This window comes from Spermophilus citellus, assembly GCF_964194105.1.
Source record: "Spermophilus citellus genome assembly, chromosome: 12".
Lineage (NCBI taxonomy): Eukaryota > Metazoa > Chordata > Mammalia > Rodentia > Sciuridae > Spermophilus > Spermophilus citellus.
The window spans coordinates 77,888,111-77,901,538 of record NC_138198.1 but is presented as its reverse complement, the minus strand read 5'-3'; the positions used below and the strand labels follow the sequence as shown (position 1 = coordinate 77,901,538).

General features: G+C 41.3%; 1 protein-coding gene across 1 annotated transcript in view; it reads right to left on the bottom strand.

Annotated features, from left to right (window-relative positions):
- Positions 1-513, bottom strand: part of LPIN2 (lipin 2) — a 72,313-nt gene extending 71,800 nt beyond the window's left edge. The window contains exon 1 of the mRNA XM_081263747.1: positions 257-513. The gene's annotated coding sequence lies outside the window, so the exon portion shown is untranslated. The remainder of the gene's footprint in view (positions 1-256) is intronic.
- Positions 514-13,428: the final 12,915 nt, after the last annotated feature.

Below are 13,428 nucleotides of genomic sequence, written 5' to 3'. Positions count from 1 at the left end.
AGCCCGCTCAGTGACCCTCCAGCTCGTGCTGCTGTGGCGGCGGCTCGGACCGCGTCTACGTGGCGCGGTCGCTGCGAGGGGTGGGGGGGAGACAGGGGCTCAGGACAGGGGACAGCTTGGCCCGCGCTTCCCGGGAGGGTCGCGGCCTGCGGCAGTGAGGCCCCCCCGCCGACCCTCACGCGCGGACACGCGACTGCCCCTCCGGAAGCCGGCCCGCGACGAGGGGGCACGAGGACCCGGCCCATAGCCCGCTTACCTGCGGCGGCTCCGCTCCTGGCCCGCGCCGGCGCACGCGGGAAGGCGGCCGAGGAGCGGCGGAGGATGAACGCCGGCGGCGAGGACCAGCTGGGGAGAGCTGCCGAGGGGGCGGGGCCGGGGCGTCCGCCGCCGCCGCTGCCTCGGGAGCCGCCTGGGCCGCAGCTGAGGCGGACGGCCCTCATGAATGGGACGCGGCGGCGGCGGCGGCAGCGGCTGCTGCTGCTGCCCGGCGGGCGGCGGGCGGCGCGCAGGCCCCGCCCCAGCCACGTGACGCGCGCTGCCCCCCCCGCCCACCCCCACCCCGGGCCGGGCGCGGCGCCGTGTCGCCGTGTCGCCAATTTCCCGGGTAGCAGCCGCGCAGCTTCTTGTCCCTGGAGGAGCGGTCGGGGTCCCCTGGCCTGGAAGGGTCCCAGGCAATTTCTCCCGCTTACAGCCCGGGGAACGTTACTTCAAAAAAAAGTTTCTTCTGGTCCCCATGGCAACCCAGTAGCGAGTCACGTGCCTCAAATGCAAACGTGCAAAAAAAAAAAAAAAAAAACCAAAAAAACGGTCCAGGGCATATTATAAAAAATGTTATAAAATCATATAACATGAATGCTATGAGACATTATGAAATCTCCTTTTGATCACTCGTGGCTCTTTTGCTTAGTTCCCCATTGCCTCCCCCCAACCCTATTACACATTTTTTCAAAATACACTTTTTAAGAGATAATTGCCTTTACTATATATTACTGATGCCCATCATCTTAAAAGTCTCCTTTGCAGCCTATTATTGGACGTTATGAAAGGAGGCATAACAGTTAATTTCTCAGTGTGCCTCCTGTGCCGGACCGATTATATAGCTCTGAGGGTACTGAAGTGGGCAAGCTTCTCCGCGGTGCACCCAGCAGCCGCACAAAGAGTTTTTGCACAGATTGGGTAGTGTGTGACAGGGCTGTGCTGGAACTCAGGGAAGGGCTCCCCTCACAGGCTACCACTTCATTTCCGCAGCCTGCTTCCTTCCACCTGGCTCTAAAATTCCACCCAACGTTAACTATGGCCCTTCGGAGGCCGCTTGGCATTTCCATTTCTCTGCTTTCACCTGACTTCACCAGTGAAATAATAAATTTTTAAAAGAGAAGAACTGGAACTCTCCCTCCATATTCCAAGTAATTTACTCCATTATGGAGAAGTAGAATTAAAAGAATTTCTACATCAATAAAACGGAACCGACAATGCGTTGCTCACAAGATTGTTTGGAGGAGTACATGTGATTCCTATATAGTTCCTAACTTAGCATAATGCAGGGAACCTGGAACATGCTGTTACTGTTTGTTTTCTAGCCTTGCTTCATTTTGCCAGCTTTGACTCTTTCTGTTTCCCTGGAGCTATTCTTACTACCTCCTGCTTTGGAAGGGCAATATTCTGCCAAGCTTCCTTCCTTCCCCTTTAGCATTCAGGAAGCCCTGGACATCCCCTCCTTTCCTTCATTGGTTCACGTGTCTAATACTTTCCTCATTCTCTGGTGTCTACCTAATTTACACCACTACTTAAGCAGAGTAAGGACTAGTGAATATATGTTGCATGGTGTCCCTTCACTTCCTGCCCTGACACCTAGGAAGTATGGGGGAGGGAGTACCCAATTTGCACCTGCTCCACCAGCCCGGAAACCCGGTCCTGCCTCATGGGTCCTCTGACCGCCCACCTTCCAGCTCCATGGTGAGGAACCTCACACCACTAAATGTCTCCACCTTCCTCAATTCTAGATTCATCTGTTAGCTTCAGCAACTTAGGCTTCTGCCACTGTTTAAAAGGTAGAAGATATGGTTCCATATCTTCAAAATGATTTCAAATTCTTACATAGTCTGCTACAACATTTTTTTTGGTTTGGGAGCTTGTGCTTTTTGTTCTGTTTTGATGTTTTAAGAGTAGACGTGTTGGGGGAGGGGTGGAGGGAGGGACTGGGGAGTGAAGTACTTGTACAAATATGTCTCAGTGCATTCCACTTCTATGTACAACTATAATGCACCAATTAAAAATAAATAAGAGGCAGACCAAGAGAGTAGAGGAAGGGATCCCGGAGAGGGAGGAAAAGAGTAGACATGCTGTCCTATCCAGTATGTGAGAACTTGGAGTGAGCTCTTCCTCCTCTGTGAATTTCCTCCAAACATTATTGATCCAAGAGATGTGAGTTACTGACCTCACCTACTGGACTTCAAAATACATACAAATGCAAGAGTTTGACCAACACTTTGAGAGCTCTGGCTGCAGCAGGCAAGGTTGTCCCTCCTTACCCCAGAGCACAAGCACCACACTCCAGCACCCAGGGCCGTCACAGTGTCACCAGATCTCTGCTCCAGTGGTCAAGCCAGCTTCTCCTGACAGTCTTCACACAAGGTCCACCTTAACTTTAATAGACATGACTTTCCCCAGGAGCTTCATACATATATATATATATATATATATATATATATATATATATATATATACATATATATATATGTATATATATATATATATATATGTATATATATATATATATATCATATATTTTTTTCTTTTATAGTTGTCAATGGATCTTTATTTTGTTTATGTATATATGGTGCTGAGAATCGAACTCAGTGCCTCAAACATGCTAGGAAAGTGCTCTACCACTAAGCCACAACCCAGCCCCTCTTCTAGGAGCTTCTTGAGATAAGTCAACTTTAGTAATTTTGGAATTCACTTCCTATTGGCTGAGGTAGGCAGTCTATGGAGTGTATTCCCTGTGATGTTTGCTCTTTGTAATCTCCCCCATTAAGCATTGTCACCCTGAGAATAATTTAATAAGCCATGTGATTTGTGAAATTGTATTTTAATCATCTCCTTATTTTCACCTTACACAATATTCCCTCTTGAGCTATTTACTTATCTCACAGCTACATTTCCTAGCCAAGCTATCTGGAAGAGCAGGAAAAATATTTGCTTTTTTCACTTCTTCACAATCTTGTTCTTCCCCACCCCTGAAACTGCTAAAGTTACCAATGACCTTCTGGTTGCCAAATATGATGGGGCCCCTTTCCGGCTCTGTGTCTCATGATTGCTGTAGCGTAAGACACTATTGACCATTGTTCCCTTCTTGAAACTTGATCCAAGTCTTATCAGTGGGAACTCCTCTGAGATCCACATACTTGTGCTCAGTGTCTTTAGACATCTCCAGGAGGAAGGCCCGGAGTGACATCAAATTCATCCTTTGTGCTGCTTCCAACCTGCTCCTCCTGAATGATCCTGATTAATGAAACTGTCATCCATTTAATCATCCTTGTCAGAAACCTCAGAGGGAGTCTCATTTCCCACTACTACCATTCGACATCCATCATATCATTTCTATACTCCAAAGTTCTCTGCAAAACTGCTGTATTGGCAACTTTCCAGAATTTCCTCAGTTGCACAACTATGTCCCCCTCTCATCACAAACACTGTAATCAGGTCCTTCTCTCTCTCTTGCAACCCATGAAGGTGTATGGGTGCTGCCCTCCAGCCCTCTGTAGTGCTAAGCATTTATGCCCTGAATTGCAGATCTACCTGTGTTAGGTAGATCTTAAGGAAAAAAATCCAAGTTCCCTCACCCAACATCTGGAGTACCTTCTTTTTGCTCCAGTGTTCTCTCCTATTCCTTCTACCCTGCATGCTTTAGTCATTCCTTTTGCAAGAGGATCATTTTTCAAATACTAACTTCTGCATTTCTCCTTGCATTTCCTCCTCTTTTCTCCCCCTGTATAAGAATGCACCCAGGCACACTGCCCGTCTCAAGGAAGTTCATTAGTGGAGTGGAAAGCAGAAGTTGTCTGCAGGACATTTCCTTCCTATCTTATTACCACTGAGCTACCCCTGGCACTTCTTATTTTGAAACAGGTCTTGCTAAGTAGCCTAGGCTGGTCTTGAACTTCTGATCCTTGTGCCTCTGGGACTACAGGGACTACAGGTCACTGGGATTACAGGCCTACACCACTGCACCTGGCCAAATATGTATTTTTAACCACCATTCCCCATCATCTTCTCTCAGTTTCCTCTACTGTCCTACCCTAGTCATTGTTTCTTCTTCTCATTCTTCTAATCTGTTTTGTACAGATCACAGCTATAACACTTATAGTAGGTGCTCAATAAATACTTGATGAAAAATGAATGAGGATTTACATTTCCAGTAATATATTCGAGTTGTCTAAACCAATCATTGAAAACCAACAAAATACTGGGTAAAATATTAGAAATAGATTCTGGAAAGCATCTGTAATCTGGGAATAAATTAAGAAATAGCACCAGAACAGGGTGAAGGCCAGAACCCCCAGAGGTAAGCAGGACCCAAAGTCAGCATCCGCCTGAAGGGCATTTGCTGAATCTAGTGGATTTGAATATTGGTTTTTGTAGTCTTGAGAATCTTATGGGGTAAAGTAAAAGTTAGTGTGTGCTTTAAATGGAGAGTTTAATAGAAGAAACTCAACAAAGGTGGAACTCCCAAGGCAAAATTGTAGAATGAGAAAAAAAAAATTCTTCACAACCCAAAAAACCTCAGTAAAGTGGATCACAGATGAGCCATAAAGCGAGTTTCAAAACATTTTGAAAATTTTATTTATATCCTTAGACATATTTTATGAGTACAATGCAACTGAGAAAATAATGAGTTCAAAATAAAAAGATAACTAGAAGGAACTATTTGCTTGGAAACTCATGGGTCAAGGGACAAATCATTGTGGAAATGTGACAGTATTTAAATGCTATGTATCAAATATTTAAAACTGTATCAAAGTTTGGGGAACTAGTAATTAAAGGGAAAATTTTTGAGGGGGATACCAAGGATTGAACTCAGGGGCACTGAGCCACACCCCCAACCCTAATTTTTCATATTTTATTTTATTTAGAGACAAGGTCTCATTGAATTGTTTAGAGCCTCACTGAGGCTGGCTTTGAACTCATGATCCTCCTGCTTCCACCTTCTGAGCCACGGGGATTACAGGTGTGTGCCACCACACCTGGCTTAAAGGGAAATTTGAAGGCCTACAAGTTTAGATTGTAAGAGAAACTAATTTGAAATATGAAGAGCTTTAAGAGTTAGGAAAAGAACAACAAAAGAAAGTACCCACTAAGCAAAACACCAGATTTATTAAAGACTCAAAAAATTTTATACATCTCCGATGAGAAATGACCATGGGAAAAAGACCACAATAATGTAAGAAATTAAAAAAAGCCAAAAATCTCATAAAATGCAGAAATCGCAAGGATAAGAGAAATGTGCAAATATGTTTATGCCAATTAATTTGCAAACAGTTGATGTGGAAAAATTCCAAAAAATTAAAGTTAGTAAATCTGAACTTAATAAAAAGACAGAATATACCAAATTCAACAACTTAAATCTGTTGTTATTTTTCAAAGAAAAATCCACGCTGAAAGAGTTTTGCCAGTGATTTCTACCAAACCTTCAAGTAATAACTTATTCCAAGCTCATACAAGTTATTCAAAGTTGCATTGTGCTCATAAAATATGTCTGAGGATATAAAAAAAGAGAGATTATTTCTTGATTTATTTTATGAGGCTAGCACAACCTTGTCCCGATATCTGACCAGGAGAATGTAAGAAACAAAAATTTCAGCCCAATCTCCCTTAAATATAAATATAAAAACCTGAACAAAATTTCAGCAATTTGCACCTAGCAAGATAATATATCATAACCAAATTGGTTTTATCCAAGAATGTAAGATTAGGTGGAGATGAGAAAATCAATTAATATAATTTACCATATTAGAAGAGTAAAGGAAAAAAAATCATGAGAATCTCAGCAAATGTGTAAAACCTTTGATAAAGTTCAATATCCACTCAGGTAAAATTATAACATTCCTGGATGAGAAATATTTTTCTTAATAAAAGGTATTTACAAAACCCTATAGCAAATATTACAAGTCATTATTCCTTTTAAAATAGGGCTCATGATAAGTGTGCTGTCCTAAATAATAGGCTAAGGCAATAAATAAAATATATTCAGATAGGATTTGACCCAGTTATCCCACTCCTCAGTCTATACTCAAAGGACTTAAAAACAGCATACCACAGTGATGCAGCCACATCAATGTTTATAGCAGCTCAACTCAAAATAGCCAAGCTATGGAAACAACCTAGGTATTCTTCAATGGATGAATGGAGAAAGAAAATGTGGGGGCTGGGGATGTGGTTCAAGCAGTAACGCGCTCACCTGGCATGTGCGGGGTGCTGGGTTCTATCCTCAATACCACATAAAAATAAAATAAAGATGTTGTGTCCACCAAAAACTAAAAAATAAATTAAAAAAAAGAAAATGTGGTATATGTATACACAATGGAATATTACTCAGCCATAAAGAAGAATGAAATTATGGCATTTGCTGGTAAATGGATGGAACTGGAGACTATCATGCTAAGTGAAAAAAAAAAACAATCCTCCAAAACCAAAAGCTGAATGTTCTCTCTGATTTGCTAATCAAAAACAAGGGAGATTGTGGGGGGGTGGAAATAATAGAAATTCATTGGATTAGACAAAGGGAAACGTAGGGAAGGGAAGGGGATAGGAAAGAGTAGAAATAATTGGTCATAACTTTCCTAGTCTTGTATTTGAATACACAACTAGGGTACTCTACATCATGTACAACCACAAGAGTGTGCTCCTAAAAAGAATAAGTTATGGGGCTGGGGTTGTGGCTCAGCAGTAGAGCATTCGCCTAGCATATTCGAGGCCCTGGGTTCCATCCTCAACACCACATAAAAAACAATAAATAAATAAAATAAAGGTATTATTCCAACTACAACTAAATATTAAAAAAATAAGTTATACTGTATGCATGTACAATCTGCTAAATACATTCTATTGTCATGTAAAACTAAAAATAACAAATTTTAAAAATTAAAAAATAAAAATGACTTATTTCAAGTTAAAAAAATAAATTCAGATTGGAAAGGAAGAAATCACAATGATGTGGTTGTGTAAAAATTCAAGAGAATATACACAATATATTGAGATGAGTGTGAGAGTTCAGGATGGTGCTGGACAGTAGTCATCACACAAAGTCATAGCATTTTTATATACACCAGCAATAAATAGTTAAGAATGAATTTTTTTGAAAGATGCATTTAGAGTGTTATCAAAAAACAAGGGAATGAGGAATGAATCTAACAAAATATATAGCAGGCCTTTATAAACATTATTATAAAACTTCATCAAAAGGCTACGAAGAGGGCTGGGGTTGTGGCTCAGTGGTAGAGCACTTGCCTGGCATGTGTGAGGCCCTGGGTTCGATCCTCAGCACCACATAAAAATAAATAAATAAATAGAGGTATTTTTTTTGGTAGTGTCCAACTACAGCTAAAAAGTAAACATTTTTTAAAAATGCTATGAAGAAGTAACTAGAGAAATGCCATATTTATAGAAAGAAAAGTCATAAAATATTAATTACCCATAATTCATTTCAATTCTATTCAAATAGAGATCTCTTTTTCAAGAGACCCTTGAACACAGAGCTAAGAATTATATTTCTAAAATCAAATATGTATCAAAACATCCTGTCGTTACACTATAAATATAACAATTTTTGTTTGCCAATTTTAAAAGATAATTTTTTTTTATAGCCACAAGAGAAAGTCCAGAAACAGGTTCAGCCAACATAGACACTTGGATATATGAAGAGGTGGCAGTTCAGTTCACCAGGAAAAAAAACAGACTTTTCCATGGATGATGAGGAGGCAGTTGATTAGTCATGTGGGAAAAATCCCTCTCTGTAACCTCAAATCAGCTTTAGTTGGATTAAAAACTTAAAAGAGAAAGATAAAATTGAGTTGCTATTTTTTTGAAAACATACACTTTCCCACATTTTATAGTTTCTGAAATTGTGTTTTTTTTAATAATATTTTTTAGTTGTAGATGGACACAATACCTTTATTTTATTTATTTATTTTTATGTGGTGCAGAGGATCGAACCCAATACCTCACACATCCCAGGCAAGCATTCCACCACTGAGCCCCAACCCCAGGCCCTGATGTTTCTTACAGTCAATGTCAATATAAATTCAATGACACAGGATATAATGCTTTTAGAAGACAATATAGAAGAATATGCTTAAAAATTCTAGGTAGGGCAGGATTTCTTAAGCAAGACACAAAAAGCACTATCTATAAAGGAAAATATTGAAATTAGGGACTTATTTTAAAAGGACTATAAAGTAAGCCAGAAGCAGTAGCACATGCCTATAATCCCAGCTGCTCAGGAGGCTGAAGCAGGAGGATCACAAGTTCAAAGCCAGCCTCTGTTAACTTAGTGAGACTCTAAGCAACTTAGTGAGACCGGCTCAACAAATAAAGAGTGCTAGAGATGTGGCTCAGTGATTAGTGCCCCTGGGTTTAATTCTTAGTTAAAAAAAAAAAAAAAAAAGTTGAATATACACATACACAAAGATCCAGCAATTCCAAAGTTAGATATATGACCTCAGGAAATTCTTGTGCAGTTGCATTCAAAGACACATACCAGAATATAGTAGCATTCTCATGATTGCAAACAGCAGGAAACAATCCAAATGTCCACCACAGGTAGGGTGGATAAAGTATTATACAGTGAAAATCTCAAACAAAGCATCATCAAAAGACTAAAGTTTCATTCTAATTATTCTATTCCATTAATTATATTATTTAAGGATAAAAGTATAGATGATAAAAAAAAAACATAAAGAAAAACAAAGAAACGAGTAATAGCCACTTCAAGAAAGGACTGGCTTTTAGAGAGAGGAAGCCTGGCCCAATCTGGGCTGGGTGTGTGGAATGTCTCGCGTAGGCTCAGGTGCTGTTTCTAGGCCTGTGTTTCTTGGCCTAAATATGTGTCTGTGTGCATCTAAATTTCACAATCAAAATGAAGAAAAACGAAGCACAGGGGGAAATGAATTAATAAATGAATATATGTGTGCATTTAAAAAAAAAAATGTTATGCTTTGCAAATTCCCCTTCATCATTTATAAGACAAATTCAGTAGGTCTTAGAGTTTCCCTCACATACTGGGTGAGGGATGGCATCTTTTCAACAGGGCATTACAGTTTTTTTGTAATAAATCCTTTTAAATGATGAGGAAGCAACAATTACATAAAATGGGTCAGAAGTACAAAAAAGAAATAGCTGAAAAATGAAAGTTTCACTAATAAGTCACTTATAATATGCAAATCTCCAGCTCGTTCTGTTTAGATTTACATGTCAGGGGGCATGCTGGGTGCTGTGACACCCTGGAATCTAATCCAAGGTATCACCCATCCTACACAGTGGCTCTACCAATGAGTGATTCCCTCGCCTCATTTGCTTTTTTGAATCAGTGGCTTTAATTGCTAGCCCTGGGAATAAAGTCTCTTCCGGTCATTCCAAGTGCTTTTTGATTTTCACTGGTTATGGGTCGCCAGCTCATAAAATTAAACCTTAGAGACCAGTGTGTCTGAACTGTCACTGGAGCTGAAATCCCCTCTGGAATATTGTCATCTAGTCGGTTTGAGTGCCTTTGGGTCATGGAAGTTCATCCTGTTTGGGACAGCTCATCGCTCGAACAGCAATTGGGACTGTTGCCCGACCTATGGACAGGAGACTTTCCTGAGGTCACCAAATGTTATTTAGAGCCTGAATCCCTCCAAAAAGCATCATTTTATCCCTGAGATACACTCAGGGAGTATCTGTCAAAGTAGGATCTGATTGTCAGCACCTGAGGTTCTTCTGATCATTCGTAGCACTAAGATTTTTATCAGTGTGTATTTTGCATTGTAGCCAAGCAAACAATGATAATAATAATTTTAGAAGCTGTGGAGAGGAGGAGAGATTTGAAAAGACTTATCAGGAGTCCTCCCACCGCATGTTTGAAAGCCTTCAGCAACCCAACCATTGGGTGGCATGCTTCTGAGACCAATCTGGAAAACTTCAATATTGTGAATATCAACTCTACTGTGCTTCCTTCCGGATGACTTGTTTCAGCAGCCACTGTCTTAATTTCTTTTCAGAAAAGCCATTAATTTGAATGGAATGTCTGGTAATGGAGACTGCTCATAAGAATGTGTTGCTGGGGGTGGGGGGGGGGGCTGGGGTTGTGGCTCAGTGGAGCTCTTGCCTAGCATGTGTGAGGCACTGGGTTTGATTCTCAGCACCACATATAAATAAATGAATAAAATAAAGGTTCAACAACTAAAAAAATATATATATATAAATAATAATTAAAAAAAAGAATGTGTTGCTAAAGGATGTCTGGTCTTTTTCTCTCCCCTCTCTCTTTTATAGATAGATAGATAGATAGATAGATAGATATAGATATATATAGAGAGATATCTATATCTATATCTATATCTATATCTATATAGATATAGATATATATTTATTTTCTGGGGATTGAACATTGAACCCAGGGGTAGCCCTTTCTATTTTATTTTGAGACAGAGGCTTGCCAAGTGGCTTAGGCCCTCACTAATTTGCTGAGACTGGCCTTCAAATTGGTGATCCTCCTGCCTTAATCTCCAGGGTCACTGGCCACTGTGCCCAGACTTTCTGGTCTCATTAAAGTCTTCAAAACCAACACCAACCCTTCCCACCCCCTTTCTTCCTCCTCAGTTTTTGGAAAGAGAAGAGAAATCTTTCTAGGGAAGCAATTCCATTTCAGCAATAATTAATAGCTTCCTCCTGTCTTCTCACTCTTCTCTTCCCCTCCCCATGTTCTCATTCATGAAAGCTCTTCTTACTAAACCAATTTTCTTGGCAACACTACATGTTTTGATATCTCTCTCTCCTTCGTATTTCTGTGTGTGGCTTAGGAAGGTTAGAGAAATTTCTTCTAAATGTTAGAAAAGCTGGGGAGAAATTGTATGGCTTTGCAGATTATTTTGTACTCTGTTAGACTTGCTAAGAGCTTCTGTCATTGAGTAATATTCCCCAGGATGTATGAAATACATGTGTGATGATTTCCGAGAATTAGCTGATCCATGGCGCATTCCCGGGAGCCAGGTAACTACCGTGCACCCTCCACAAACTTCTGGGTGGAGAAGAGCAGAGAGAAAAAGAATGTAGAGAAAGAGGAAAGGGGGTTAGCTACAGTTCAGTGGCAGAGCGCTTGCTGTGCACTTGGGAGGCACTGGGTTCAATCCTCAGCACCACATAAAAATAAACAAATAAAATAAAGGGCTATTGTTTATCTACAGCTACAGAAAAAAAAAAAAAAAAAAAGGAAAGGTAGCCAGAATGGGGATTCTGAAGTGTGTCCTTGTGAAGAGTGGCTGTCCTCAATTCTCCTTCCCCCTTGGGCCACCCACCCCATACCCATTCTGTCCTCCCTTCTCAAACACAACAGGAAGGATCCTGAGACTTTCTGTTTTAGCCCTGAAGGGAAGATAAAGGCAAAGTACAAAGAGAGGAGTGGCAAGGAGAGAAAAGATAAGAAGCCCAAGCCTCTCTGGCAATCAGGAAGTGACTTGAAAGCCCCAGGCCCTGTGGACAAGAAAGAAAAGCAGTTTGGGGGGTAGGGGACAATGAAGAAATTATGCCCCCCAGACTGATGTCATCAACACCAAATAATTGCCTTCCTCTCCGAACTTTACCTCTATTGAGTTTTTGAGGAATTTTCCTGTGTCAGAAAATAAGCTCTGGGTGTCTCTGGTCTGGAAGCAGAGGTAGCCCAGAAAGGAAGCTTTTGAAATGATCTTATAAAATACTAAAGGCCGTTCAAACTGGGAAGGTGTAATCTACAACGGAAGCAGTCCTGCTTTCAGATTTCAATCTAAATTTAGGTCAGGGTATGGGAGAGCGTTCAGAGGCTCCAAAAGCTTTTCCTGCTGAGCTGAATCTCTTTACCTCTTCCATTTTTAGCCTCCTTGAGGAAATTTTGTGTTGCTCTTAATTTTGTTTTGGAGATAGAAGGCTCCTAAGAAGTCAGCTCCCTGGCTTTGGAGAGTCTTATCAGTTTGTTTCTGAATTGCATTCAATGAAACCTCATGACAGTGTTTGCTAATTTTTTTTTTAACATATCACTATTACAAAGTGGGATCTGGAGCATGTTTGTTTGGCATATCTGATTTAGTTGTTAGGAGCCAACCATTGCCAAATGTTGAGTCTCAATAGACATCAAAGCTCTAGGATTTTGAATGCCTGGGATAGTTTTTTTTTCATCCCTCATTACCCCCACTGCCTTCTTTGAGACAGGGCCTCAAACTTGGAGGAGCCTCCTGCCTCAGCCTCCCAAGTACAACCTGGAGATATTCACAATGTCACTGTTACTCGATGAAACTGGATTGGTTGAAAAGAATGTCAACACCCTCCATCATTTCGGGGGGAAATGCTTAAACAGCAACAATCAAATGACCCTTGGCCAGGCTAAACTCAACCCTCATTACGTGGCTGATTCTCGTTCTCACTCCTATATTAGTCATAGGACTTCTATTAATGATTGCTTCTTGCTTCCTGCCTCCTCAGGTTTGCCCGAAAGCGTGGGTGAAATTTCCAGAGTGACCTACAACCAGATGCCCCTATACGCCTACAGTCGCCTCCCCACTGAACTGACACATGAGCCATCCCCTTTCCCCCAGCACCCCTAGCCATCAGGAAGTAGCCAGATTAAATTTGCTGCCCTATATTATAAAAAAGGCCGGGATGTCAATCGATGGAGGTGGCTGATGAACGAAGCACCAAGCAACCCACCTGCCAGAAAGAGAAACACCAATCAGGTGCTGATGGAACTGCCTGTCAATCATCGGGGTCTCCTGGCCAATCCTGGATCTTAGCCAGCTCCCCACCAACAACAACCCCAGTAGGACAAGGGACTCTAAAAGCCCCTTTTCCTGTCCCAAGCCCCACCTTCCTGCCCTAAGCTTAATAAAAATTCCAGTTAACCCCACTCCACCCCAGCTTCTCCTTAAACCCACTCTGTTGGTCTGAGGGTTCCACCTGGGAGCAAAATCTCAATAAAACCTCACTCAACAGCCTTTTTAAATCTGTCACCACTGCCTGGCCTTACAGTTACCTGTTCCTTCTCCTCAGATCAAATGGTTTGGGGACACATACCCTGAGCTCTGCTATTCTTTCCTCCAATCTCTGGTCCTGTCCTCCCACCCAACTTTGTTCAAGCCCATCGTTTCTTCTGAAATATTCTCCTGCTCCCTTAATTCTACTCTTGGTTCTATGCAAGTGTTGCCT